The sequence below is a fragment of the Orcinus orca genome, chromosome X (assembly GCF_937001465.1).
Source record: "Orcinus orca chromosome X, mOrcOrc1.1, whole genome shotgun sequence".
Classification (NCBI taxonomy): Eukaryota; Metazoa; Chordata; class Mammalia; order Artiodactyla; family Delphinidae; genus Orcinus; species Orcinus orca.
The window spans coordinates 31404542-31432467 of record NC_064580.1 but is presented as its reverse complement, the minus strand read 5'-3'; the positions used below and the strand labels follow the sequence as shown (position 1 = coordinate 31432467).

At 36.6% G+C, this 27926-nt stretch overlaps 1 pseudogene; it reads right to left on the bottom strand.

Moving 5' to 3' along the window:
- Positions 1-2392: 2392 nt before the first annotated feature.
- LOC101286854 (ferritin heavy chain-like) overlaps positions 2393-27926 on the bottom strand; it is a 54866-nt pseudogene continuing 29332 nt past the window's right edge.

Below are 27926 nucleotides of genomic sequence, written 5' to 3'. Positions count from 1 at the left end.
GAGGGAGGTGAAGAATATAAACTACTTAGCAGCCTTCAACTTTCTCTTGACTTTAAGTGCTAGAGAAATATCAATGTTATCATTCCCAGAAGCCATTCATTTAGAAATAGAAATTAGAATAGATGGAAAAATACAGTGTTGGGAGTTACCTATCAGGAAACAAAATGGATGTGTGTGATATCTACCCACTCTCATGGTGAGGGCCCTGCATTACACTTACTGTCTAAAGCTTACTGTGCTGAAACCTTCACAGCAAAGGTTCCAGTTTCTCATAATGACCTCTAAGTGAAAGTGAATGAGGTTTAGCTACCAGGTATGTGCTTCTGGAACAACACACGATGGGACCTTTTTTTTTTACTTTATTTTTATTTTGTTTTTTGGCTGTGTTGGGTCTTTGTTGCTGCATGTGGGCTTTCTCTAGCTGCGGCAAGTGGGGGCTATTCTTCATTGTGGTGCTTTTCATTTCGGTGGCTTCTCTTGTTGTGGGGCACGGGCTCTAGGTGCACAGGCTTCAGTAGTTGTGGCTTGTGGGCTGTAGAGCACAGGCTCAGTAGTGTGGCACGTGGGCTTAGTTGCTCCACGGCATGTGGGATCTTCCCAGACCACGGATCGAACCCGTGTCCCCTGCATTGGCAGATGGATACTTAACCGCTGCGCCACCAGCGAAGCCCACAGTGGGACCTTTTAACGTTGTTTCCAAAGCTGTTTTCTTTGGAATACTGTTCTGTGAGATTTGGTAGAAAAAGAATCCCATGATCAGAATGTTTGGGAAACACTGAATATTTTATCCCCATGTTATACATTCAAAATGTATATTTTTTACATCAGACATAAAATTCCTAGAGTAAACAAAAACTGAAAAAACAAAACAAAAAATCCTGCTAATTTGATTAATACAAGTTTTTCACTGAACACTTGTGAATGGTTTTGAGGCACTGGCTGATACTGAACACAGTCTTGGGAAGGCTGATCTAAGGAATTAAAATTCTGTAAATTATGAGGAAAACACTTTTAGGTGAGAAGAGATGCATACGGTAGCAGGCTTCAGTATTCTGTATTTCTATTCGGGAAATTGTTCTTATTTGATCCCTTCCACCCTTGATCCTTTTTCCTTTCAGTGGACTCTGTAGTAGGGATAAAGAGAAAAATGTCATTTACTACCCTAGAAGAGCTATTTACTCTACTGTAAATACAGTGGAGGCTGGTAAAAAGTGTGTTGATAATAAGACATATTAGCTTAGGTTCTCTTGGTAGCAAATAACAAAAACTAAATCAAAGTTGGATATATGAAACCCAAGGGCAGAAATACAGCCAGGCTCAGGAAAGGTCTAGGAAGCAGCTATATCATTTCCAGTAATGTGATCGCCGAACTGCTTTTCAAGAAAGGGCGTCTTCCTAAGCAAACATTCAGAATCTAGTCTACAGATTCAAATTGAACTCTGCTGCTGGTTGGAATTAAAAAAAAAAAAAAAAAATATATATATATATATACACACACACATATATACACACACACACACGCATGCATATATACGTATGATACAAAGGAAAGAAAACATATAAGTGGATGTTTTGTTATTACAACATGCATGCCAGGCATTGGTGACCATGGGAAGTCACCCCCGTGTTTCTGAGCAAGACAGCCTAACACTCATTTTTCCATTATCACTGTTGCCCAGAGTGAACTTGTCAAAGAGATACTCCACCATTCAGACTTCCAAACCCCTCCACCCCCATCTTGCTACTCATACTTAACCAATATTATTTGCATGATTAATGAACATAAACATTTCAGGTGAAACTGAAGGCTCCCTTTATTTTAATCCCTGCGCAATCCCATTCCCTTCACTTGTTCCCCAGAGGCAACTGCAATCATGATTTTCAGGCTATGGTTCTATACTTTTACTATGCACATGCACCCACATTCACCAGGGACCCCTACCTCACTCCACCCCACCCCAGTCTACCCCCATATACCCACATTATTTATGAGGGGAAGACTGATTTTGTGTTTTCCAGGGCCCTATGGAACACCTTCTCCCTCCCACTGTGGAGATCCTGAGCTGCATATGGTTGGGGTATGGCTGTGTTCAGAAACTCCTGGATACCTGTTTTAAACCTTTAAAAATGAGAGATTTGCCCACATGAATGAACCAGAGACCTTTATTTATTTATGAACCAATAACTTTATTGGAAGAAACGTAAAAACTGGAAGAAAAAAACTTACGTGATAAAGTCCAGGAAAAGAGAGTCCTGCACTTGTTGCAAAAAAACAAAAAACAAAAAAAACTTAAGTCAACTTCTTCTGCAAGGGCACTATTGCCGTCTGCATGGCAGGCACGGTGACCAGGGCTCTGGTCACCCCGTGGCTCTGGGGAACTACAGTCCAGGCTCAGTTCTTCTTGTCACTGTCGCCCAGGGTGAGCTTGTCAAAGAGGTACCCTGCCAGGTCGACGTCCGGGGCCCCCATCATGCTCAGGGTGGTGACATGACCCTCCAACTCTCTGATGAACGCCACCTACTGGCTGAGGTAGTGAATTGCCAGGAAGTGGCGCAGGTGGGGGTCGGTCTTGTCGGTGGCCAGCTGGTGCAGGTGGCGGCAGGCTGTGGTTCACAAGCTTCGCCAGGAACAAGGCGCACTTCATGTCCTTGAAGCCGCTCTTCCACTCGTCACTGCCTGGCTTCCTGATGTCTTGGAAGTTGAGGCGGCCCCCGCGCTGGTTCTGCAGGCGCATCAGGCCCTGGGCCCGCCCGCTGTGCTCGTGGGAGCGGCGCAGGAAGAACCGGGTGAAGTGCTTCAAGGCCACGTCGTCGCGGTCAAGGTAAAAGGCCGCGGCCAGGCACACGAAGGAGGTGTGGAGCTCCAGGGTGAAATGGCTGTTGACGGCGGCCTCGCAGTCGGGGTGGTAGTTCTGGCGCACCTGCGAGGGCGGCGCGGGCAGCGTGGCGGGCGTGAAAGCCAAGGTGAAGGCGAAGCCGCGGGGCCCGCGGTAACTGCCTCAGAGCGCTCCCATGTGGTCGAAGAGGGCAGCCGCTCTGGGATGGACCGGAAGGCGGGTCCATTACCCGGGTTTGGGAGGGGGGAAAGGAGGTTCCGGTTCCGTTACGGGGGGGGGATTGGGAGGGTGGATGTGCACGGAGTGCGGGGCGCGAACGCTGTGTCCCAGGTTCCATCCAGGCCTGGGTGAGGCAGGCCCACTGCGCTGAGCTTCTGGCCTAATCTTTTTAAATGTTATTCACGAATATAAGCGCAACCGTTTTGAGTTAATCACTTAAGTGATTCTTATTTGAATAATGCCTTAATGTGATTCTTTCATTAAACAGTTCTTTTGTGGTATCATTGATTATATTTACTATCACAGAGCTCTATTTGAAGTTAGCTCTCCTCAGTGACTTCAACACCCATACTAATGACACTTCTGATAGCCTCTTCACTGGGTTCCTGGACCTTATTAACTCCAGTGATCTCCACTTTTCTTTTTCTGTTTCTGGTCACGTTCACACTTGTCTGACAACAGAGCACCACCTCCAAAGTCTCAGTGAATCTTGCCACCTCTCCAGCTTTCACTCGTTTTGAACCTTGTCTTCACTCCCTTTGTTTTCTCTCATCTCTTAATCTTCCAGCACAGTCCTAGAAACACAGCCCCTTTCACCTGATTTACCAATTTCCTTCCTCTTGGGTAAGTGCAGACTTCTCTTTTCTTCGTCAGAAAACAAAAGGCTTAGATGCATTCTTAGAGAAAGAACTTAACTGTGTGGATGTATTTATCCCTTCCAACCTCATTTGTTCTTTCACTGCCACTCAGCAAGCATTTTTTTTAACCCCTCAATTATGTTGTATGGAATGAGCCACAGTGGTAGGAAATACCATTGATCTCAAATTATCTTTCATTCAATCATTCAATAAATATTTATTGATTACTTAATATGGCCCAGGCACTGGTGTGGGATTTGGGCATATATTAGTAACAAAGAGAGACAAAGTCTGTTCCCGTGAGGTTTGTATTCTAGTGGAGAAGCAGACCGAAACAAAACAAAACAAAAAACTGCTGTTTTTCTCCCTTTATTGTCTCAAGTAAATACGTATAAAATATTACACATGTATATGATATTAAAAAGTCAATATTTTCTTAGAAGTTAAGGATATTATAGTGGAAGACATAAGACCAATCTAGGTATTTATAATTAATTAATTCAACATTAATTAAACAGCCATTTATATACAGTACTCCAAATATGTGTCATTGTTTGTCTCTGGAGATACACAGAAGAATCAAACATGGTCTCTGTTCTCAAGGTACAGGAAAGAGTGATGGACTGTTTTAAGTGCTCTCAATGGTTTTAAAGTTTTTGGATAAAATAGCTGTTTTCACTTAAAGTTTTATTACCATGGCTTTGACTAATGTACTTTTTTTGGGGGGGGGGGGTCTCTTTATTTCTCTTTGAAAGCTCATGCTATGCTATAATTATTGTTTATGAAGGAAGCAAAGGATCAAATATCAACTGTCACATTGTAAACTTATCTAAGCAATTTTAGAGGCATTTAATGAGTCTGTAAAGAAATAGAATAATAACAATGTCTATTTGATAAGTTGATTTTAATAATAGAATCATACATTACAGTTGGAAAAGAACTACATGATCAGTTTCTCATTGTATTCTATGTTTGCTTAACACCAGTGTTTAGTCTTAATATAATAATAATATAATTGCAATCTTTCAAAAATTTCCTTGGAAGAGTCCATTGTAGACTTCACTGGAAGAATCTATTTAAATAGATGAAATCTTGATTTTGTAGAACATTTTCTCATTATGTCCCAAAATTATTTAATAATTAATTTATCTGGACAACTTTACTCTTCAAATATTAAAATAATACTATTGAATGGTTATATGTGTACTAAGGGGTGATAATGGTGTTTCTCAGATGTTTATCCCTCATCATTACTTCCTAGGTTAGAAGATAATGTTAAAATACATGTTATAACTAAGAGAAACCTAAGGTTTAAAATCTAACTTTTTTAAGGGACATCAATAAACTAGCATGAACTGGAACCTCAAATTTCCATGAAGGAAATATACATATGTATAAACAAAAACATTGCATCCAGTTTTTCTTTAATGAGGAATGTAAAGCTAAATACAAACACAGAATGAAAAAACTTCAGAGCATATCATGTTTTTAGAAAAATTAAAAATTTTATTTTTTAAATATATTTTATTTTTAAATTTTTGGCTGCATTGGGTCTTTGTTGGACACGGGCTTTCTCTAGTTGCAGCGAGCGGGGGCTACTCTTTGTTGCAGTGTGTGGGCTTCTCATTGCAGTGGCCTCTCTTGTTACGGAGCACGGGCTCTAGGTGCGCGGGCTTCAGTAGTTGTGGCATGCAGGCTCAGTAGTTGTGGCACATGGGCTTAGTTGCTCCGCGGCATGTAGGATCTTCCCGGACCAGGGCTCGAACTCATGTTCCCTGCATTGGCAGGCGGTTTCTTAACCACTGTGCCACCAGGGAAGCCCCCCAATTTAAAAAATTTTGATAATCAAATTTTATAGTTTATAACTTGGTCTGTGCTAAGATAATGTCTTTTAAAATATCAATATAGGACTATAAGATGAAGGTTTCTTTGAAATGTTTGTGGTCAGTGTTGGTATTATGTTAGGATTTTCCAGAAAAACAGAACCAATAGAAGATATATTTGTATATTATATAAAATAAGGAATTGGCTCACGTGATTATGGAGGCTGACAAGTCTCAAAATCTGCAGTTGCCATGCTTGAGACCCAGGAGAGTCCATGGTGTAGGTCCAGTCCAAAGGCCACGAGGCTCAAGACCCAGGAAATTCAAGTTGAAGGCAGGAAAAAACAATGTCCCTGCTCCAAGGCAGTCAGGCAAGAGGAGTTCCCTCTTACTCAGAGGCAGGTCAGCATTTTAATTTTATTCAGGCCTTCAAATGATTGTATGAGGCTCATCGACTTTAAGGAAAGCAATCTGCTTTACTTAGTCTACTATTTCAAATGTTAATCTCATGGAAAAACACCCTTTCAGGCACAAACAATAATATTTGACTAAATATCTGGGTACCCCCTGGCCCTTTCAAGTTGACATATAAAAATTAGCTATCACAGTATTATTCATGATAAATGCAGAGTCAACAAATAAAAATTCTCATGCTATAATCTGTTTTGACTTTCAGTTCCCTTCATGAATTTAAAAATGTTAAACAGTTACACAACTGATATTAGACAGTAAGTTCTGACTCCATGTCAATGATTAGCTCTCATTCATTCATTCAGTATATTTCTATTGAGCACCTATTATATGACAGGTATTTTACAGGTAGTAACATAAAAACTTGTTCTATAAGCTCCTCATATTTGTATTTCTTTTGTAGCTAAGTGCTAGTATGTGTTTCATATAATTCCTTCTTTGAAAATTAATACATGAAGTAGGATCAATGGTATAATCTTAAGGAAGTAGACCATAAGTAGCAGCAGTTGGTGGCTTATCTCACTTTCTGTGTTGTGTGTGTGTGTGTGTGTGTGTATACATATGTATAAATAAATCATTTAATGAGAGGTAGTGAAAAGTGATACATCAATATTATATATCTCTGGGCTGTTCACTCTGCATTACCTCATTATTACAGATACTGGATTAAATTTGATTATTATTACCCATATTTTACAGATAAAGAAATTGTGAATTAAAGTATGTAACATGATCAAACACAGAGCTTGTAAATAGCAGAGAGTGACACTCTGAACTGGATTCCTCTCTAGGTAGTTTGGGAAGTTTGGTTGGACCATGAGCTCCTTTAGAACAAAGACTGTTCAACTTGTGATGCTAAATTTCACATAGTAGGGGCTCAGAAATATAAATTAAAATATTGAGTGGCCTATTAAAAGCTTTAGTCTCATTATTTCTCCAAATTAAAAAAATGAGTGGGAGTAGATATTGAATATATATTTAAACTGTTTCCTTTAGAAGGAAACAAAATCAAAGACACCCAATGGTGATAAATTACTATTATAATTTTACTTTAATATGCATAAACAAAAAACCAGGCATAGAAATTGGTATGCTTTTATAACTGTAAACCTAACAATTTGTAAATATATGCAAATACAACTATAAAACTATTAAAATTAAGAAATTCCAATTATGCATCAGATTATGCTTTTTGTCTTAAACAAAGCCCCTTCTCACTGAGAACATACTAGTTGACGAGATGCAAGTTTCCTTTTGAATGTGCCATGCCTGTGCCCTGATATCCATGAAACATCTCAGTTCTCTACCACCCTTCTTTACTGAAGACATGACATACTTTAGCTCATATGATGATTCATAATGTACTTTTGCTTTCAGGTAGTGGAAGTCATCATTCAAATATTGTCTGTCCATGTTCTTTTTTATTAGTTTGTGAAAAGTAATTCTGATGCAGTTTGTTGATTTCATGAAATACCATTAAAAGTCTCAGTAACTTCAATAACTGAAGAGGCTGTTCAAACTGGGAATTGAGGGGCAAGAGAGCTACTGACAGAATTTTAAGGGATAACACTCTTCCCTTTGAGTTTCATTCTATGAAACTATTTTTCACTTCCCAGTCATCACTTTAAAAGGAAATTTTAGTGTTTGCAGCTGGTAAAATGTGACTGTAAGGGTGGACATGCGACAGTTGTCCTTTTTACACTAGAACATGCCAGCCTAGCAGCAGTCACACTCAGTGTGGTTCAAAACACACACGCAGGCATGGACAGTGAGTTTGTGCTGCTGCATTGAGCTATAGACAGATCAAGATAATTCTTAAAATGCTTCTAGTAATTTTTCATTTGGATGTAAACACAAGAACAGATCCATGGAATTCACAAATACAGGTAGAGAACACTGAGTTCGAATGGCATGGACACACCATATATCTAGTCAATAACTATTTAGGACCTAATATATTCCAGCTTTGTGCTAAATGCTGAATGATTGCAACAGGTGTTGACTTTAATCTCATGGGTCCTAGAGTCTGTTTCAGTTCACTATGTTCACTGACAGAATGTATATGTGATGAATGTAAAATTAGATGCTAATGAGTTGATAATAGAATATGTATATATATATTGAAATATTCATATATATTCAATAATATTTTGTTTGAAATCTTTACAACTATTGTCACAGATACAGAAATTGCTACAGATGTTCTCATACCTTTTCCTACATAGCAATTAGGTTTAGGGAAAATATTTTTGGTGGAATGGTGTTAGTCAACCTACAAATCCAGAATGTCTTGGTTGAAGGTGTAGATACTTTGTTTCACTAAAATCAAATGTAAGTTTTTCCAAACAAGTTAGGAAAAAAATGCAAAATCCTTATAAAATGTTCCTTATGATTCCATACCTTACTATACTATTAACCCAATGTGTTAATAAGCTTATATTGAATGTAATCGTTATTCTTCATAATTTGACATGAGTAATGTGCTCTCACATTTTAATTTTCTAAACTTTTATACCATATTCTCAATGACTTATTTGCTGATTTCCTTTTTTATAAAAATATGATAATGACCTCAACCAACCACTGTTAAACTCAGCGAAAAGCACAATTTCCAAAGTAAATGTTTTGTAAAGTGTTTCCTGTGTATTATTCACATTTATTACTTTTCCTCTGAGCTTTTTATATTTCAGTTCATACATGAAAAATAAACAATGTCCTTTTGACTTATTTTCTTGAAGTCTTTTGCCATTTTCCAAATATATCTGAATAGCTAAGGTCAGTTAAACCTATTTAGAGTTTCAAATTTCTAGGAGATATCTGATATTTAGTAACTTTCTGCCCAAATGATTTTAAATCCCATTTATTATAAAGTGAATTAAAAGATTAGCATATATTCTTTAAATAGAAAGATTATCAACCTGCTTTTGCTAATGTAGATGGTGCTCTTAAGTTCTGATTTCATACATGACAAACAACCCATGATTAAAGGCTCATTAATAATCTGCCAAATACTGTCAGCTGTATGACTCAATTCTCCATTAGTAATGTAATCCCTTGATTTTCTTCTGCCAGAAAAGTGCTGATTCTTTGAAACCATTGGCAGTAATATGAACTTATACATTGTGTGTGTGTGTGTGTGTGTGTGTGTGTGTGTGTGTGTGTGTGTGTGTCTCTCTTGGAAGAGAGACTGAATGCCAAGACAAAACCTCGCATTCCTTTACAGGACGTGCAATGCAGATCTGTTGTGGAGTAACTGCTGGCTTTGGGAAGGAAGGTGAGGCCAAAGGCAGCCCATTAAAAAGGGAAGAGGCTGTTGGAACTGGGAATTGAGGTGAAGAGAACTACTGACAGGATTTTAAGGGATAACACTCTTGCCTTTGAGTGTCTGTGTGGTAGAGTCCGTGGCCTGGAGTAGAAGGGGAAAGCTGTACTAGAGCAGCTTCTGCTGGCAGGAATATTATTTTCTTATACGTGCAGCTATGGAAACATTGCTGAACATTCCTCACATCTTAACTTTCAAGGACAACAGTAGTAATAACTGGAAATGTCAGTTCCATGTCCACAGTAATCTATTTACAATTGCTTCCTTATTTCACGAGTTCTGTGTCAATTATCCATGCTTTTATCCCCCCCTAAATCATCACTTTTTCCTTAATCACATGTATTCCTCAATTATGCTGTAGAGAACTGCAATTTTCCTTACATGGCCCTTCCCCCTTAATTCTTTTTTTTTATTTTCCACATTAACAATCCCTAATTTTTAGAAAAAAGACAATAGCATATAAATGAATCAAGGTGCAGAATTCCTCAAATTATAAAAATCAATTCCTGGAGCGTTATTGATTGATAACTATATTGATCACATCAATGTAAGTATTTAATCAGTCTGTCTACAGAGATTACAGCTACAAGATAAAAAAAACGTAATCAATTTATTCAGTTGTTACAAATGTAGGAGGGGGAAATGGAAATAGGATTAACAAGATTTTATGCACAACCAAGAGTCCACTTCCTTTTCTTTCCAGAGACACTATTTTATAAACCATGGTATTGCTTCTCCTAGCCAGACTATTAAGCATGTTTGGTTAGATTACATTTTGAATTATACCAGTTCATTGGAGTAAATGTCTCTATGGGACACTTGGGTTTATAAAACTCTGTTTCATAGCTGGATGATGTAGAGCATCCCTCAGCCTATCTTCTTGCAAAAGAATGCTGTTGGGTCAAATGAACAAGAGAAAACAGGTAATAATATAATATTAGAACTCTCTACAAAATAACATCTCAATTCACATTTTCTGATACGTTCAGTGACATCTTAGAAAACCATGTTGTGTATATGTTTGCTAAAATTTGTACCTTAATGTGGATTGTAGTATGAATATATATGTAGTAAATTATTATAAAGAGATATGATTATTAATATAGAATAGTATTCTGTATTTTATAATTAGGGTTAGAGTAGTATAATTTAAAAATAATAATAATATTGAATATTTTTGCCTACCCTTCCAATATTGGATGTTAGTTAGGTAAAGTAGACATTAGTGGAAACATGCATTTTAGCTGATTATGTATGTATATACTCTGTCAATTTTTAATTCTTTAAAAAATACAAATATTGTATTAGAAACCATGGAGTATTAGAAGTCAGCGTTAGTGGAAAACTGAGGTTATTGATTATTTTGTGTTTTCATATCCACAATATGAAGTGATTTTGGAAGTTTCTTGCTAGCTACTAGAAAATAAGCTAAGATTTATGTTAGCTCTTTGAATGCATCTACCGAAGTTCCATCACTAGGAAAGTGAGGTCACCCTTCTTTGATTAAATCATCAGACATAACATAGTACCATTTACATGTCCTCAAAGTTTTATTACAACACAATTAATAACCAAGATTTTAGCTATTTACGAGGTCTTCTAACTATATACCAGATGATTTCATGTGTACATGGCATGAACTACCTTATAAAATAGAGCTGCCTCTTTTTATTTCCTAAATATTATAATCTATCTATATTAGTGAACTGGAGCTGGGGATCAGATGATAAGATATGCATAACTGTGTGCACTGAGTGATTGGAATGCCACTTGTTATCTTTTTTCTGGAAATGTCTATATAAGAAAATAAAAGGTACTTTATAGAAATATGAAAAAAATAGCAGCCTGATACTGTTCATTCTTACCCTTTTTGGGAATTTGAATAAGTAATTTATTCTCCCTTAACCTCAAGTGCTCTATTTAAAAAAGTGACCTTGGGACTTCCCTGGTGGCGCAGTGGTTGAGAGTCTGCCTGCCGATGCAGGGGACACGGGTTCATGCCCCGGTCCAGGAAGATCCCACATGCCGCGGAGCGGCTAGGCCTGTGAGCCATGGCCGCTGAGCCTGCGCGTCTGGGGCCTGTGCTCTGCAACGGGAGAGGCCACAACAGTGAGAGGCCCGCGTATTGCAAAAAAAAAAAAAAAGTGACCTTGGACTAGATCCTGTTGCAGATACTGTGGTCAAATGATTTTATGTCCAGGGATTTCAGCCGTTGGCTGTGAATCAAAATCAGTTGAGGAAATTCTGATTCAGCAAGTTCGGGGTTGAACTCTGGCATATGTACAGTTGACCCTTGAACAACTTTGGGGTTAGGGGTGTGGACCCTCACACAGTCGAAAGTTCAGGTATGACTTTACAATCGGCCTTCCGTATCTATGGTTGAACATCTTCATATTCAGTCAACCCCAGAATGAGTAGTACTGTAGATTAAGTGAACCCACCCAGTTCAAGTCCCTGTGGTTCAAGGATCAACTCTACTTTTAAGAAGTGCCACAAGTGATTCTGATACTCAGCCAGGATATGGAATGTTGATTCTATGCTAATTGGTTCAAAGAACAAAATGGGAATCTCTAAGTCTATATATTGATTATAACTTACCTAAATATCATACCTTACTAAGAAAAAATATCATTGGGTGTAGCAATGGCAAAATAGCTGCAGTGTATTTCATTATAAGAGAAGATGGTTACAGTGTTACTGGTAGAAAAATGATCAGAACAGTGTATTAGCTAGGGTTCTCCAGAGAAACAGACCTAATAGGATATTTATATTATATTGGATTGGATTGGATATATAATAGGTTATTGTATTTTATATAATAGGGTAAAATATCCTATTGCGGTTGACCCTTGAACAATATGGGTTTGAACTGTGTGGGTCCACTTATACACGGATATTTTTCAGTAAATACTGCAGTGCTACACGATTCATGGTTGGTTGAATCTGCGGATGCAGAACCGGATTACGCAGTTTTTAACTGCACCCTAACCCCCATGTTGTCCAAGGATCAAATGTATATATGTGGGGAGGGGTGATTTCTTTTAAGGAATTGGCTATTGGCTTTGGTTTATGTGATTGTGGGGCTTGGCAAGTCAGAAATCTGCAGGGTAGGTCAGCAGGTTAGAAATTAAGGTAAACTTTCATGTTGCAGTCTTGAGTCCAAAAGCTAGAAACTCAGACAGAATTTCTATTCTAGAATTGTAGAATTCTAGAATTTCTAGTCTGGAGGCATAGTTCTTTATTCAAGGGAGGACTTCAGTCTTTATTCTTAAGGCCTTCAACTGATTGGATGATGTCCAGCACACTATGGAGGGATCATCTGCTTTTCTCAAAGTCTGCTGATTTACAAGTTAATCACATCTAAAATATACCTTCACAGCAGCTTCTAGACCAAACAACCAGGCACCGTAGCCTAAGTTTACATGTAAAATTAACCATCATAAATGGTAAACATGAGTGAGGGCTGGCTGATGCAGGCAGAAGAATGCCGAAGTGGGTTCATTCAGAGGGAATGTGATTGGGTATCAGAGGAGGGCTGGCATATGCTGTGTGGGTGGAGGAGGCAGCAAGGTTGTGGACTACTTGAATCTGTTGGGGCTCAAAAATGGTGCCCTGAGCCAACATGAAGTCTACCACAGTAAATGTGGTAGGCAACTGAGGGTAGGCAGAGGCACATAGGATGTCATACTTGAGACCAATTAGGCTTCATTTAACCAGTGAGTTTCATCACGTTGATTTTCATAGTTTATTCTCATTCCCTTGTTCATCTGTTCATTATATAATACTCCAGTCAGAGCCTTTCAACTTCCTTGAGCATTTGTTTATTAGCTTGGTGGTGGTGGTTTTGGTTGTCAGTACTGCACTATTCATTTTTGGAGTAGTATCACTTCATACTAAGGCAGTTGTTGCCTGTTGATTGAACAGGCCCGTTGTAATTTCTCTGCACTCCATAGCAATATCACTTTTCTTCAACCCAGGAAGGGTTGTTTGAGTAAGCAAGTTGCTTCCACTTTTAGTCTTTCAACTGCCACTTGGATACTTACCATACTTTGAATCCACTTGCCAAACTATCATGACCCTGTTATCCTGTGTGCCCACCAGTTATATACATATTATCTTTCCTTACCTATCTTTCATATGCTGAATTTTGACTTTCTTCAAATTTGGTTACCTTGGATAATACCATTACTACTTTGGTTTTTAAAGCCTTTAAAAGTCTTTTGGGACTATAAAAGGCGCAGGGCTCTAGAAATGGAATCCTCAGATTTTGGTGTGCATAACATTCACCTATAGCTATACGAAATGCAGATTCTTGGTTCCATTTCTAGAAAATTCTGATACAATTTATATGGAGAGAGGGGGATCTGCAAATCTGCATTTTACAGGAGCTACAGTTTCTACTATGCTTAATAGCTATTCTGTGTTGATTCATCATAATGAAATGCAACTATGCACTTAAAAAAAACCCTAAACCTTTTTTTGAGAATATTAGGTTTATCAAACAGTTGCAGAAATAGTACAGAGAGTTCTCATGTACTCTTCACCCGTCTTACTCTAATGTTACTATTTTACATAGTACATATGTTAAAACTAAAAAGACAGTGATGCATTACTTTTAGCTAAACTCCAGACTTTATTCAGATTTATCGATTTTTTTTTACAATTATGTCTTTTTTCTGTTCTAGGATCTAATCAAGTATATCACATTGAATTTAGTTATAATCTCTCTTCTATGGTCTCTGACAGGTTCCCAGCCTTTCCTTGTTTCCCATGACCTTTATAGTTTTGAGAAGTACTGGCCAGGCTTTTGTAGAATGGCCTTGAATTTGGGTTTGTTTGGTGTCTTTCTCATGATTAGACAGACCAGGGTTTTTTGGGTTTGGGAGAAGATTACCATAGAGGTGAAATGTCTTTCTCATCACCTTGTGTCAGTAATGACTTATTACTGGTGATGTTAACCTTGATCACTTGGTTAAGGTGAGGTCTGCCAGATTTCTCACCGTGAAGTTACTATTGTTCCCTTTCCATAATCTATCTTTTGGAATCCAGCCAATACCCCTAAGAGGGAGTTTAAGCCCCATCTCCTGGAGGGAAGAGTATTTACATATGTTATTTGAAATTCTTTGTAAGAAAGATTTGTACCTTCTTCCCCATTTATCTATGTATTCAGTTATTTATATCAGTATGGACTCATGAATATTTATTTTATATTTCTCTATATAACTTTAAAGTTTAATTAATTTTATTACTCAAATTGTTCCAGCTTAGGCCATCAGGTGCTCCTTCAGTTGAGCCCTTGTGTCCCTTTGATCTGCTTCTATCCTTTTGATTTTTGAGTGCTGCCTTATTACCTGGCACTACATAATGCTCCAGGCTCATCTTGTGTTTTCATTGCCCAAGGCCTAGAATTAGTCATTTCTCCAAGGATGTCTGGTTTTTGTTATTTTGGAGAACCATGTTTAGAAACAAGGCCTGGATGCTAGATGTGTTTGTTGCTACTTGGTGTCATTGTTTCTAGTCTCTCTGCAGTTATGAAATATATGCATGTATATTAACCAATATATACACACATATCTATAATCATTTCTATAGGTGTCTATCTCTATACCTATTAAACTAAACGTGAGTTCATACTAATGTCTAAGACTCTAATCCAGTATCACATGGTTCATTCTAGCTTTTGCCCCTTGCTTATTTGTAACTTCTTTTACTGACAGTGAGAAACCTGACTCAACTTATTTACCATTTATTTACTTATTTGTTCTACACTAGTGTAAATGTGTTTTCAGATTTCTCAACTGTATTCCTGTGAGAAACAAACTTACCAACTAAAATTATGTTTATGTACAGTTATTTTTACGCCTGGTCATATTTACCAATCAAAACATCATTTTCTAAAGTCACTTAGGTCAGTTCCTTTTTCTCCACACCCTTCAGTGCCGCTTTATCATATATTGGGAATACAGTTAAATTTATTTGTCACAGTATGCATTACATCCAGGATACTCTGATTAAAAATTGCATACATTAAAGTTCACCCTGTGATGTACTATTCTGTGTTTTGACAAATGCGTAGTCATGTATCTTATGCCTAGTACCATACAGTACAGTTTCATCAACGTAAAATAGTCTCTGTGAGTGGCCTTTGTAGTCATTCACTCCCAACCTCTGACAAATGCTGATTTGTCTTCCATCCCTATAATTTGTGTTTTCCAGAATGTTGAATAAACGGCATCATACAATATGTAGACTTTTGAATTTGGCATCTTTGACTTAGCAACATGCATTTAGGATTCATCCATGTTGTTGTGTGAATCTATAGTTTCTTCCCTTTTATCACCTGAAGTATCTATCCATCATCTCGAATACCAAGTTTGTTTATCCATTCACCTGTTGAAGGATAATATGATATGATTATTTCCAGTTTGGGACAATTATAAAAAAAGCTGCTATAAACATTTGGGTATAGGCCTTTGTGTGAACATAGGTTTTCAATTAACTGGGGAGTATGATTGCTGTATCCTATTGTAAAACTATGCTTAGCTCTGCAGGAAACTGTCAAACTGTCTTCCCAAATAACTGTATCATTTTATATGCTCAGTAGCAATGAATGTATGTTCCTGTTGCACTTCGTCAGCATTTGGTTTTGTCAGTTATTGGATTTTACCTATTCGAATAGGTGTGTAGTGATATCTCATTGTGGATTTATTTGTATCTCCCTAATGACATATGATGTTGAGCATCTTTTCATGTACTTAAATGCCATCTGTATATCTTCTTTGGTAAAAATATGTATATATGTATTTTTCTTTCTTTTGTTCTTTTTTTTTTTACATCTTTATTGGGGTATAATTGCTTTACAATGGTGTGTTAGTTTCTGCTTTATAACAAAGTGAATCAGTTATACATATACATATGTTCCCATATCTCTTCCCTCTTGCGTCTCCCTCCCTCCCACCCTCCCTATTCCACCCCGCCAGGCGGTCACAAAGCACCGAGCTGATCTCCCTGTGCTATGCGGCTGCTTCCCACTAGCTATCTACCTTACGTTTGGTAGTGTATATATGTCCATGCCTCTCTCTCGCTTTGTCACAGCTCACCCTTCCCCCTCCCCATATCCTCAAGTCCGTTCTCTAGTAGGTCTGTGTTTTTATTCCTGTCTTACTCCTAGGTTCGTCATGACGTTTTTTTTTCCTTAAATTCCATATATGTGTGTTAGCATACGGTATTTGCCTTTCCCGTTCTGACTTACTTCACTCTGTATGACAGACTCTAGGTCTATCCACCTCATTACAAATAGCTTAATTTCGTTTCTTTTTACGGCTGAGTAATATTCCATTGTATATATGTGCCACACCTTCTTTATCCATTCATCCAATGATGGGCACTTAGGTTGTTCCATCTCTGGAATATTGTAAATAGAGCTGCAATAAACATTTTGGTACATGACTCTTTTTGAATTATGGGTTTCTCAGGGTATATGCCCAGTAGTGGGATTGCTGGGTCATATGGTAGTTCTATTTGTAGTTTTTTAAGGAACCTCCATACTGTTCTCCATAGTGGCTGTACCAACTCACATTCCCACCAGCAGTGCAAGAGTGTTCCCTTTTCTCCACACCCTCTGCAGCATTTTTTGTTTCTAGAGTTTTTGATGATGGCCATTCTGACCAGTGTGAGATGATATCTCATTGTAGTTTTGATTTGCATTTCTCTAATGATTAATGATATTGAGAATTCTTTCATGTGTTTGTTGGCAGTCTGTATATCTTCTTTGGAGAAATGTCTATTTAGGTCTTCTGCCCATTTTTGGATTGGGTTGTTTGTTTTTTTGTTATTGAGCTGCACGAGCTGCTTGTAAATTTTGGAAATTAATCCTTTGTCCGTTGCTTCATTTGCAAATATTTTCTCCCATTCTGAGGGTTGTCTTTTGGTCTTGTTTATGGTTTCCTTTGCTGTGCAAAAGCTTTGAAGTTTCATTAGGTCCCATTTGTTTATTTTTGTTTTTATTTCCGTTTCTCTAGGAGATGGGTCAAAAAGGATCTTGCTGTGATTTATGTCATAGAGTGTTCTGCCTATGTTTTCCTCTATGAGTTTGATAGTTTCTGGCCTTACATTTAGGTCTTTAATCCATTTTGAGCTTTTTTTTTTTTTTTTTTCCTGTACGCGGGCCTCTCACTGTTGTGGCCTCTCCCGTTGCGGAGCACAGGCTCCAGACGCGCAGGCTCAGCGGCCATGGCTCATGAGCCCAGCTGCTCTGCAGCATGTAGGAGCTTCCTGGACCGGGGCACGAACCCGGGTCCCCTGCATCGGCAGGCGGACTCTCAACCACTGCGCCACCAGGGAAGCCCCATTTTGAGCTTATTTTTGTGTATGGTGTTAGGGAGTGATCTAATCTCATAGTTTTACATGTACCTGTCCAGTTTTCCCAGCACCACTTATTGAAGAGGCTGTCCTTTCTCCACTGTACGTTCCTGCCTCCTTTATCAAAGATAAGGTGACCATATGTGCATGGTTTATCTCTGGGCTTTCTATCCTGTTCCATTGATCTATCTTTCTGTTTTTGTGCCAGTACCATACTGTCCTGATTACTGTAGCTTTGTAGTATAGTCTGAAGTCAGGAAACCTGATTCCTCCAGCTCCGTTTTTCACTCTCAAGATTGCTTTGGCTATTCGGGGTCTTTTGTGTTTCCATACAAATGGTGAAATTTTTTGTTCTAGTTCTGTGAAAAATGCCAGTGGTAGTTTGATAGGGATTGCATTGAATCTGTAGATTGCTTTGGGTAGTAGAGTCATTTTCACAATGTTGATTTTTCCAATACAAGAACATGGTATATCTCTCCATCTATTTGTATCATCTTTAATTTCTTTCATCGGTGTCTTATAATTTTCTGCATACAGGTCTTTTGTCTCCTTAGGTAGGTTTATTTCTAGATATTTCATTCTTTTTGTTGCAATGGTAAATGGGAGTGTTTTCTTGATTTCACTTTCAGGTTTTTCATCATTAGTGTATAGGAATGCCAGAGATTTCTGTGCATTAATTTTGTATGCTGCAACTTTACCAAATTCATTGATTAGCTCTAGTAGTTTTCTGGTAGCATCTTTAGGATTCTCTATGTATAGTATCATGTCATCCGCAAACAGTGACAGCTTTACTTCTTCTTTTCCGATTTGGATTCCTTTTATTTCCTTTTCTTCTCTGATTGCTGTGGCTAAAACTCCCAAAACTATGTTGAATAAGAGTGGTGAGAGTGGGCAACCTTGTCTTCTTCCTGATCTTAGTGGAAATGCTTTCAGTTTTTTACCATTGAGGATGATGTTGGCTGTGGGTTTGTCATATATGGCCTTTATTATGTTGAAGAAAGTTCCCTCTATGCCTACTTTCTGCAGGGTTTTTATCATAAATGGGTGTTGAATTTTGTCAAAAGCTTTCTCTGCATCTATTGAGATGATCATATGGTATTTCTCCTTCAATTTGTTAATATGGTTTATCACATTGATTGATTTGCGTATACTGAAGAATCCTTGCATTCCTGGAATAAACCCCACTTGATCATGGTGTATGATCCTTTTAATGTGCTGTTGGATTTTGCTTACTAGTGTTTTGTTGAGGATTTTTGCATCTATGTTCATCAGTGATATTGGCCTGTAGTTTTCTTTCTTTGTGACATCCTTGTCTGGTTTTGGTATCAAGGTAGAGAAAGAAGAACAAAAAAACTGCAAAGTTAGCAGAAGGAAAGAAATCATAAAAATCAGATCAGAAATAAATGAAAAAGTAATGAAGGAAGCGATAGCAAAGATCAATAAAACTAAAAGCTGGTTCTTTGAGAAGATACACAAAATTGATAAACCATTAGCCAGACTCATCAGGAAAAAGGGAGAAGACTCAAATCAATAGAAATGAAAAAGGAGAAGTAACAACTGACACTGCAGAAATACAAAAGATCATGAGAGATTACTACAAGCAACTCTATGCCAATAAAATGGACAACCTGGAAGAAATGGACACATTTTTAGAAATGCACAACCTGCCAAGACTGAATCAGGAAGAAATAGAAAATATGAACAGACCAATCACAAGCACTGAAATTGAAACTGTGATTACAAATCTTCCAACAAACAAAAGCCCAGGATCAGATGGCTTCACAGGCGAATTCTGTCAAACATTTAGAGAAGAGCTAACACCTATCCTTCTCAAACTGTTCCAAAATATTGCAGAGGGAGGAAGACTCCCAAATTCATTCTACGAGGCCACTTTCTTTTGTTCTTATAGACTCTGTGTGTGTGTGTGTGTGTGTGTGTGTGTGTGTGTGTACGTATATATATACACACATATATAAAGTTAGGTTGCTTGTTTTCTCATTGTTGAGTTTTAAGAGTTCTTTATATATCCTAGATATGAGTCCTTTATACAATATATTCTTTTGGAAAGTAAAAAAAATGAAATGGATACAAGGTACAAATAAAAGTTATAATCAACAGTCATATGAAAAATTTTGAAGCTGCCCAGTTGAACTTTAGGATATTTTAGATAAGTGAATGCTCACTAGCTTGCTAGTTACAGTATTATTAAAGGGAATGGTTGAAGCATTGGCTCTTATACAAGTTCCTCAGAATTTCTAAGTAAGGAAGCTAAAATTATACCCTTATGAAGCTTCTCTTACTATATAAATAAACATCATGAAATCTACTAAATATCTTGAGACTTTAAAGCATATTCCTATAAATAAATGAAATTATTTGTGAGATATAAGAAGATCTTTATGACTTTTGCTTCCCCTTTATGCATTGAATATAGTTTACTTATGTTTTCTGATTATAATTATACTATATGAAATAGCAGTATTATACTGGATGCTTATTCTGAGACAGATAACATGCAAAACCATGTTACATAAATTATATTCGTTTACAAATAACCCATTTGTTTGATTCCGTACGAAATTTAGAAACAATATATATCGTGTCCAGTTTACAGAGGAAGAGCCAGAGGCAAAAGAGGCATTTATCATTCCTCATTCACAAGGAGAAACTAAGGCATACTTGTTAGTAAGGGTAGAAAACATCATTCAGCTACACCTAACAAAGGAAATGATAAATATTCCCTTGACAAGTTAATAAACATGTTTGGAACAATTAATTCTGTCATGAAAAATACTGTGATAAAAGAATAATCCAAGATGAATTTGTCTGTATTTCAAATCTTTAGAAAACAGCTTTTTCACGGGCATTGTTGTAAGCACCATAAAAGAGATAAAAATCTAACTTATTGTTCATGGAAAAATCAAGGATTGCAATTGGATCTATAGAGTAACAAATATAAATCTGTGATGTTAATCACCTACTGCTTAAGAGGTAAATGTCTCAGTTTTCAAAGTCTAATGTATTTATTTATTTATTAAATTTATTTATTTTTAAAAATTTATTTATTAATTTATTTTTGGCTACATCGGGTCTTTGTTGCTGCCCGCGGGTTTTCTCTAGTTGCAGCGATAATGTATTTTTATTTCTTTGGAGATTTATTTTCTTCTTACAGATCATATGGTATCACCACTATTTAAAATTCTCATATTATTCTTTCATTTAAAAATTATTTTGTTAAAGTACTTAAAATTTTTATACAATTTTAAAGGTTACTTTCCATTTACAGTTATTACAAAATATTGGCTATATTCCCCGTGTTGTACAATATATCCTTGAGCCTATCTTACACCCAAGAGTTTGTACCTCCCACTCCCCCAGCCCTGTATTCCCCTTTCCCCTCATGACTGGTAACCACTAGTTTGTTTTCTATATATGTGAGTCTGCTTCTTTTGTGTTATGTTAATTAGTTTGCTGTATTTTTAGATGATACATATAAGCGATATCATACAGTATTTATCTTTCTGTCTGATTTATTTCGCTTAGCATAATGCCCTCCAAGTCCATCCGTGTTGCTGGAAATGGCAAAATGTCATTCTTTTTAATGGCTGAGTAGTATTCCATTATATATATTGCATCTTCTTCATCTATTTATCTGTTGATGGACACTTAGGTTGCTTCCATACCTTGGCATTGTAAATAACACTGCTTTGAACATTGGGATTCATGTATCTTTTTGAATTAGTGTTTGTTTGTTTTTGGTATATACCCAGGAGTGGAATTGCGGGATCACATGGTAGCTCTGCCATTTGTTTTTTGAGAAACCTCCACTGTGTTTTCCACAGTGGCTGCACTGATTTACTTTCTCAGCAACAGTGTACAAGGGTTCTCTTTTCTCCACATCCTCACCAACATTTGTTATTTGTTGACTTTTTGATGATAGCCATTCTGACAGGTGTGAAGTGATATCTCACTGTGGTTTTTGTTGGATGGGCCAAAAGTTTCGTTCAGTTTTTTCTGTAAGATGTCTCTAGTTGCACTTAGTTGTCTTTAACTTTATTCAAAACAATTTTGTTAGATTGTATGTGACAGCTGTCATATCAGCATGCATATAAAGAAAGACATCAAAATTGGTAAATTTTTGTGTAGCCATTTTATATTGAAGATGGAAGAAAAAAGCAACATTTTTGGCATATTATGCTTTATTATTTCAAGAAAGGTAAAAACGCAACTGAAATGCACAAAAAGATTTGTGCAGTGTATGGAGAAGGTGCAGTGACTGATTGAACATGTCAGGAGTGGTTTGCGAAGTTTCGTGCTGGAGATTTCTTGCTGGATGATGCTCCATGGTCAGGTAGATCAGTTGAAGTTGATAGCAATCAAATCAAAACAGTAATTGAGAACAATAAACATTATACCACGTGGGAGGTAGCCAACATACTCAAAATATCCAAATCAAGCACTGAAAATCATTTGCACCAGCTTGGTTATGTGACTCGCTTTGATGTTTGGGTTCCATATAAGTTAAGTGCAAAAAATCTTCTTGACCATATTTCCACCTACGATTCTCTACTGAAACGTAATGAAAATGTTGCATTTTTAAAACAAATTGTGATGGGTGTTGAAAAGTGGATACTGTACAACAATGTGGAATGGAAGAGATCGTGGGACAAGCGAAATGAACCACCACCAGCCACACCAAATGCTGGTCTTCATCCAAAGAAGGTGATGTTGTGTATATGGTGGAATTGGAAGGGAGTCCTCTATTATGAGCTCCTTCCAGAAAACCAAAGGATTAATTCCAACAAGTAGTGCTCCAAATTAGACCAACTGAAAGTGGCACTCAACAAAAGCATCCAGAATTAGTCAACAGAAAATGCATTAATCTTCCATCAGGATAACACAAGACCACATGTTTCTTTGATGACCAGGCAAAAACTGTTACAGTTTGGCTGGGAAGTTCTGATTCATCTACCATATTCACCAGACATTGCACCTTTGGATTTCCGTTTATTTTGGTCTTTACAAAATTCTCTTAATGGAAAAAATTTCAATTCCCTGGAAGACTGTAAAAGGCACCTGGAACAGTTCTTTGCTCAAAAAGATAAAATGTTATGGGAAGATGGAATCATGAATTTGCCTGAAAAATGGCAGAAGGTAGTGGAACAAATGGGTGAATATGTTGTTCAATAAAGTTCTTGGTGAAAATGAAAGATGTGTCTTTTATTTTTACTTAATAACTGAAGGTACTTTTTGGCCCACCCAATATTTGCATTTCCCTGATGATTACTGATGTGAGACATCTTTTCATATGCCTATTGGCTGTCTGCATTTCTTCTTTGGAAAAATGTCTATTCAGTTCTGCCCATTTTTTAATTGAGTTGTTTGTTTTTGATGTTGAGTTTTATGAGCTGTTTATATATGTTGGATATGAATCCTATATTGGCCATATCATTTGCAAATATTTTCTCCCATTCAATAGGTTGTCTTTTCATTTTGTTGATGGTTTCCTCTGCTGTGCAAAAGCTTTTAAGTTTAATTAGGTCCCATTTGTTTATTTTTGCTTATATTTTCTTTATTTTAGGAGAGGAATCCAAAAAATAGAGCATAAATAAATGAAATAGAGTCAAAAAAATCAATGAAACTAAAAGTTGGTTCTTTGAAAAGATAAACAAAAGATAAATCTTTAGCCAGACTCATCAAGAAAAAAAGGGAGAGGGCCCAAATCAATAAAATCAGAAATGAAAAAGAACTTAACAACTGACACCACAGAAATACAAAGGATCATAAGAGACTACTGTGAGCAACTCTATGCCAATAAAATGGACAACCTAGAAAAAAATGTACAAATTCTTAGAAAGGTACAATCTCTGAAGACTGAACCTGGAAGAAATAGAAAATATGAACAGACTGATTACCAGTACTGAAATTGAATCAGTTATTTAAAAACTTCCAACAAACAAAAGTCTAGGACCAGATGGCTTCACAGGTGAATTCTACCAAACATTTAGAGAAGAGTTAACACTGATCCTTCTGAAACTAATCCAAAAAATTGCAGAGGAAGTACCACTTCCGAACTCATTATTTGAGGCCACCGTCACCCTGATACCAAAACCAGACAAAGATACTACAAAAAATGAAAATTACAAGCCAGTATCACTGATAAACATAGATGCAAAAAGTATCAACAAAATACTAGCAAACTGAATCCAACAATACATTAAAAGGATGATACACCATGATCAAGTGGGATTTATCTCAGGGATGCCGGGATTTTTCAGTATCCCAAATCAATCTGACACACCACATTAACAAATTGAAAAATAAAAGCCATATGATCATCTCAATAGATGCAGAAAAAGCTTTTGATAAAATTCCACATCATTTATAATAAAAACTCTCCAGAAAGTGGGTATAGAGGGAACCTACCTCAGCATAATAAGGGCCATATATAATAAGCCCACAGATAACATCATACTCATCAGTGTAAAGCTGAAAGCATTCCCTCTAAGATCAGGAACAAGACAAGGATGCCCATGCTTGCCACTTTCATTCAACATAGTTTTGGAAGTCCTAGCCATGGCAATCAGAGAAGAAAAAAAAAAAAAGGAATCCAAATTGGAAAGGAAGAAGTAAAAACTGTCACTGTTTGCAGATGACATGATACTATACATAGGAAATCCTAAAGGTGTCACCAGAAAGCCACTAGAGCTCATCAGTGAACTTGGTAAAGTTGCAGGGTACAAAATTAATATACAGAAATCTGTTGCATTTCTATATGCTAACAATGAAATATCAGAAAGAGAAATTACGGAAACAGATATTTGTTCAGCTAAGGGATATTATTTTATTAATGTCTCTTTGATGATTTCTTCTCTGTTTCTTATGTTAACTGATTTTAGAACTTCTGCTAGTTTTGTGTTAGACTTAATCACCACATTTCTTAATTATCCCTCATATTTAATCACTATACCTTTTATTCAACATTCTGTAGTATTTCCTCGATTTTATTTTCCTTTTGCCTGATTCACTGCATTATTCAGTTCATATACTGAAGATTTAAATTCCAGAAATAGTATTTTAATTATTTATTTATAATATATAAATGTAATGTGTTAATTTCAAAATAATAATCTTTATAACTTGCTTAAACTGAATTGTAAATACAGATAATATTCTCTTATCTGATGTTTTTCCAAAGGATGTTCCACTTGATATATGAGAGTTTAATAGGTATTACTTGAAAAAAAAATCTTTTCTGACATCAAATGAGTTTAGGAAACACTGCATTTAACAAATATTAAATTTATTTCTTCAATCAGTTATTGTAAATAGCATTTAATTAACTCACGGGCACTGGGAAACTCTAAGAAGCTATTTTATAGGGCGAATTTTTCAGATTTATTTTACTAAAATATTTATAAATTAAAGAACATATTAAGGCACAGGGCAGTTTAAGAAATGGAACAATGTCACTTTAGAATATACAGCATTGGAAATACATTTTTTACAATCAAATTTTGTTAAATTTAATGTGGTGTATTATTAGAAATTTCTAATATCTTTGTAGTAAATAAATAAATTAAGAAGTACTTTATGAAAATAGGAGCAAGGGAATATCATTTATTCCTCCATGCCCCATTTCATTTCCTCCTCCAGGATTTTGAAACTAATTTTTCACATCTTTATTTTGGTGACAGGTTAAAGTTTGGTTGTCTTTTTTCTAGATGATTGTAATTATATAAAATGAAGGGAATTAAAGTACTACAGAAAGGCTTGACTAAGTTTATTTTAGCTTTCCTCCTTATCACTATTAGGAAAACAGTATTCAATCAAGATCTGTCTATGGAGACTAACTGTTGACAGGGTCTAAAAAAACACTGTGTTAAGGTTATTTCTGGTATGAAATTTATTATAATCAGATTAACAGTGGGCCACAGAAATAGCTTTTTAAAAGTAAAACCAATCAGTCAACATACATATTGACTGCCTATATATTTGTACTAAGAAGAGCTGTATTGTATATTGACTGTTTTGTTGCCAAATTACAGGAAAAACCACAGTTGTTTACAGCAGTGACTTTTTTACCCAGCAGGATGGACAAAACATTCTCAGAAATGCTATAAATATTTTCAATGCAGTCAATTTTGTGGTTGCAAATGTATTTATTTTGATTGATTTGACTCATGGTTAAGTGTTTGCAAGGCCCTTTGTATGTAAGTCTGTGGTGCATTATTGAACTAGAATTCATTAGGTAATGGAGTTTTATGAACTTTATTTTTTCATTTTCTTATCCAGGAGTAAATAAATAAGGTTCTTGCTCTAAGTAATAAATTTTGTAAACTATTGGTAAGATGGCTTTACTTTAAAAATGGCTAGCAAAAATAAATAAATGAAAAGCTTGTTTCTATCTTCTGTCATCATTATCTTGCAGAACGCAAATTTCATATTCACATTAAAAAGACATATTGCTCATGTTGATCATTAACTAGGAAAATGAGCCATAGGGGATATATTATGCTAAAGAACAGTTAAGTGAGAAAAATTCCCAAGACATTTGCCTCTTGAAAACAGCCTATAAGTAAAATCTTTTAAGCACCATGCTGTCATTTGATAGACTGTTATACTGAAAAGGTAAAAGTCAATACCCAAATTTGAGATGTCACCACACACATATACTGTGAGACTTCACTTGTCTGTAAATTGAAGTCCTCTTTTTAATTTTAGTTATAATAGTCTATATTCTGGTTGTTAGCAGAAAGTTAACAATAATAGCTTAATGATATAATAGCAGCCCTGGGAATTGAGATAATTCATGATCTATATATATTCTCAGTGTACTGCTACTTCATTTAAGATATATAGGTACAAAATGAATGCAATAAGCATTCTTTATTTCTTTCGCAGGTATGAAAGACTTGGGCTTCTGTGTCAAAAAGTCCTCAGTTGAAAGCTTGTTCCAAGCTATGTGAACTTGCATATAGTGATTTACTCATCAGAAGAATGGGAATAATACCATATATTATAAGTATTAACTTAGATGATTCATTTAAAATGATACTAATATTACACTTAGCTCATTGGCTTCAATTAATATGTGGTAGCAATTATTTTTAAAAGACTGACCTTGTTAAAGTAGTCTATTCATTATGTAAAAACTAAAGTTCATTTTTAAACTTTAGGTTCTTCTGTTATAAGTTTGGAAGGCTAACATAATACCTTTCCTCCCTTTTTTCTTTTTTTTTCTTTTCCAGCTAGTCACTGAAATCTCATTTATATTTTTTCTTGTAGAAGTGTTAGTAGGTAGTACATTTCCAGAATGTGAAAAGTTTTTGGAATCAATAAATCCTGAAGATTAGTTTGAGACAGAGGAACTAAATTTCAGAAAGTAGCTTATCAAGGGCTACATTTATACGGCCTTTAGACATTTCTTATATTATTGTCCTGAATTTTTATTTAATTTCAAGAGTAACTGTCTTGTCTCTCTAACAACAACAGAAAAGGAACCTTAGATATTGTCTGTGTTTCCATTACAAATTTTTCTCTCCCAGAGGCTCAATAATAATGGTGTAATAAGTAGTAGATCTTATGGAGTTTTTTAGTCCACTGAATACAGATCCACTAAATATTGGTACTGATACACTGTACTGTACTGTGAAAATTTTGAAGGTTCATCATGCTGAATTTGCTTTTCAAAAAAATTGGAGGGGGCTTCCCTGGTGGCGCAGTGGTTGAGAGTCCACCTGCTGATGCAGGGGACACGGGTTCGTGCCCTGGTCCGGGAGGATCCCACATGCCATGGAGCGGCTGGGCTTGTGAGCTATGGCTGCTGAGCCTGCGCGGCCGGAGCCTGTGCTCCGCAACGGGAGAGGCCACAACAGTGAGAGGCCCGCGTACCGCAAAAAAAAAAAAAAAAATTGGAGGAAAGATCGCAAATATGCAATATATAGTAGATTTCAGTGATTTTTAAAAAATTTATTTTTTAAAATAAATTTATTTATTTATTTTTGGCCACATTGGGTCTTTGTTGCTGCGCATGGGCTTTCTCTAGTTGTGGCGAGCAGGGGCTACTCTTTTTTTTTTTCTTTTTTGCGTACGCGGGCCTCTCACTGTTGTGGCCTCTCCCATTGCGGAGCACAGGCTCTGGACGTGCAAGCTTAGCGGCCATGGCTCATGGGCCCAGCCGCTCCGTGGTATGTGGGATCTTCCCGGACTGGGTCACGAACCCGTGTCCCCTGCATCGGCAGGCGGACTCCCA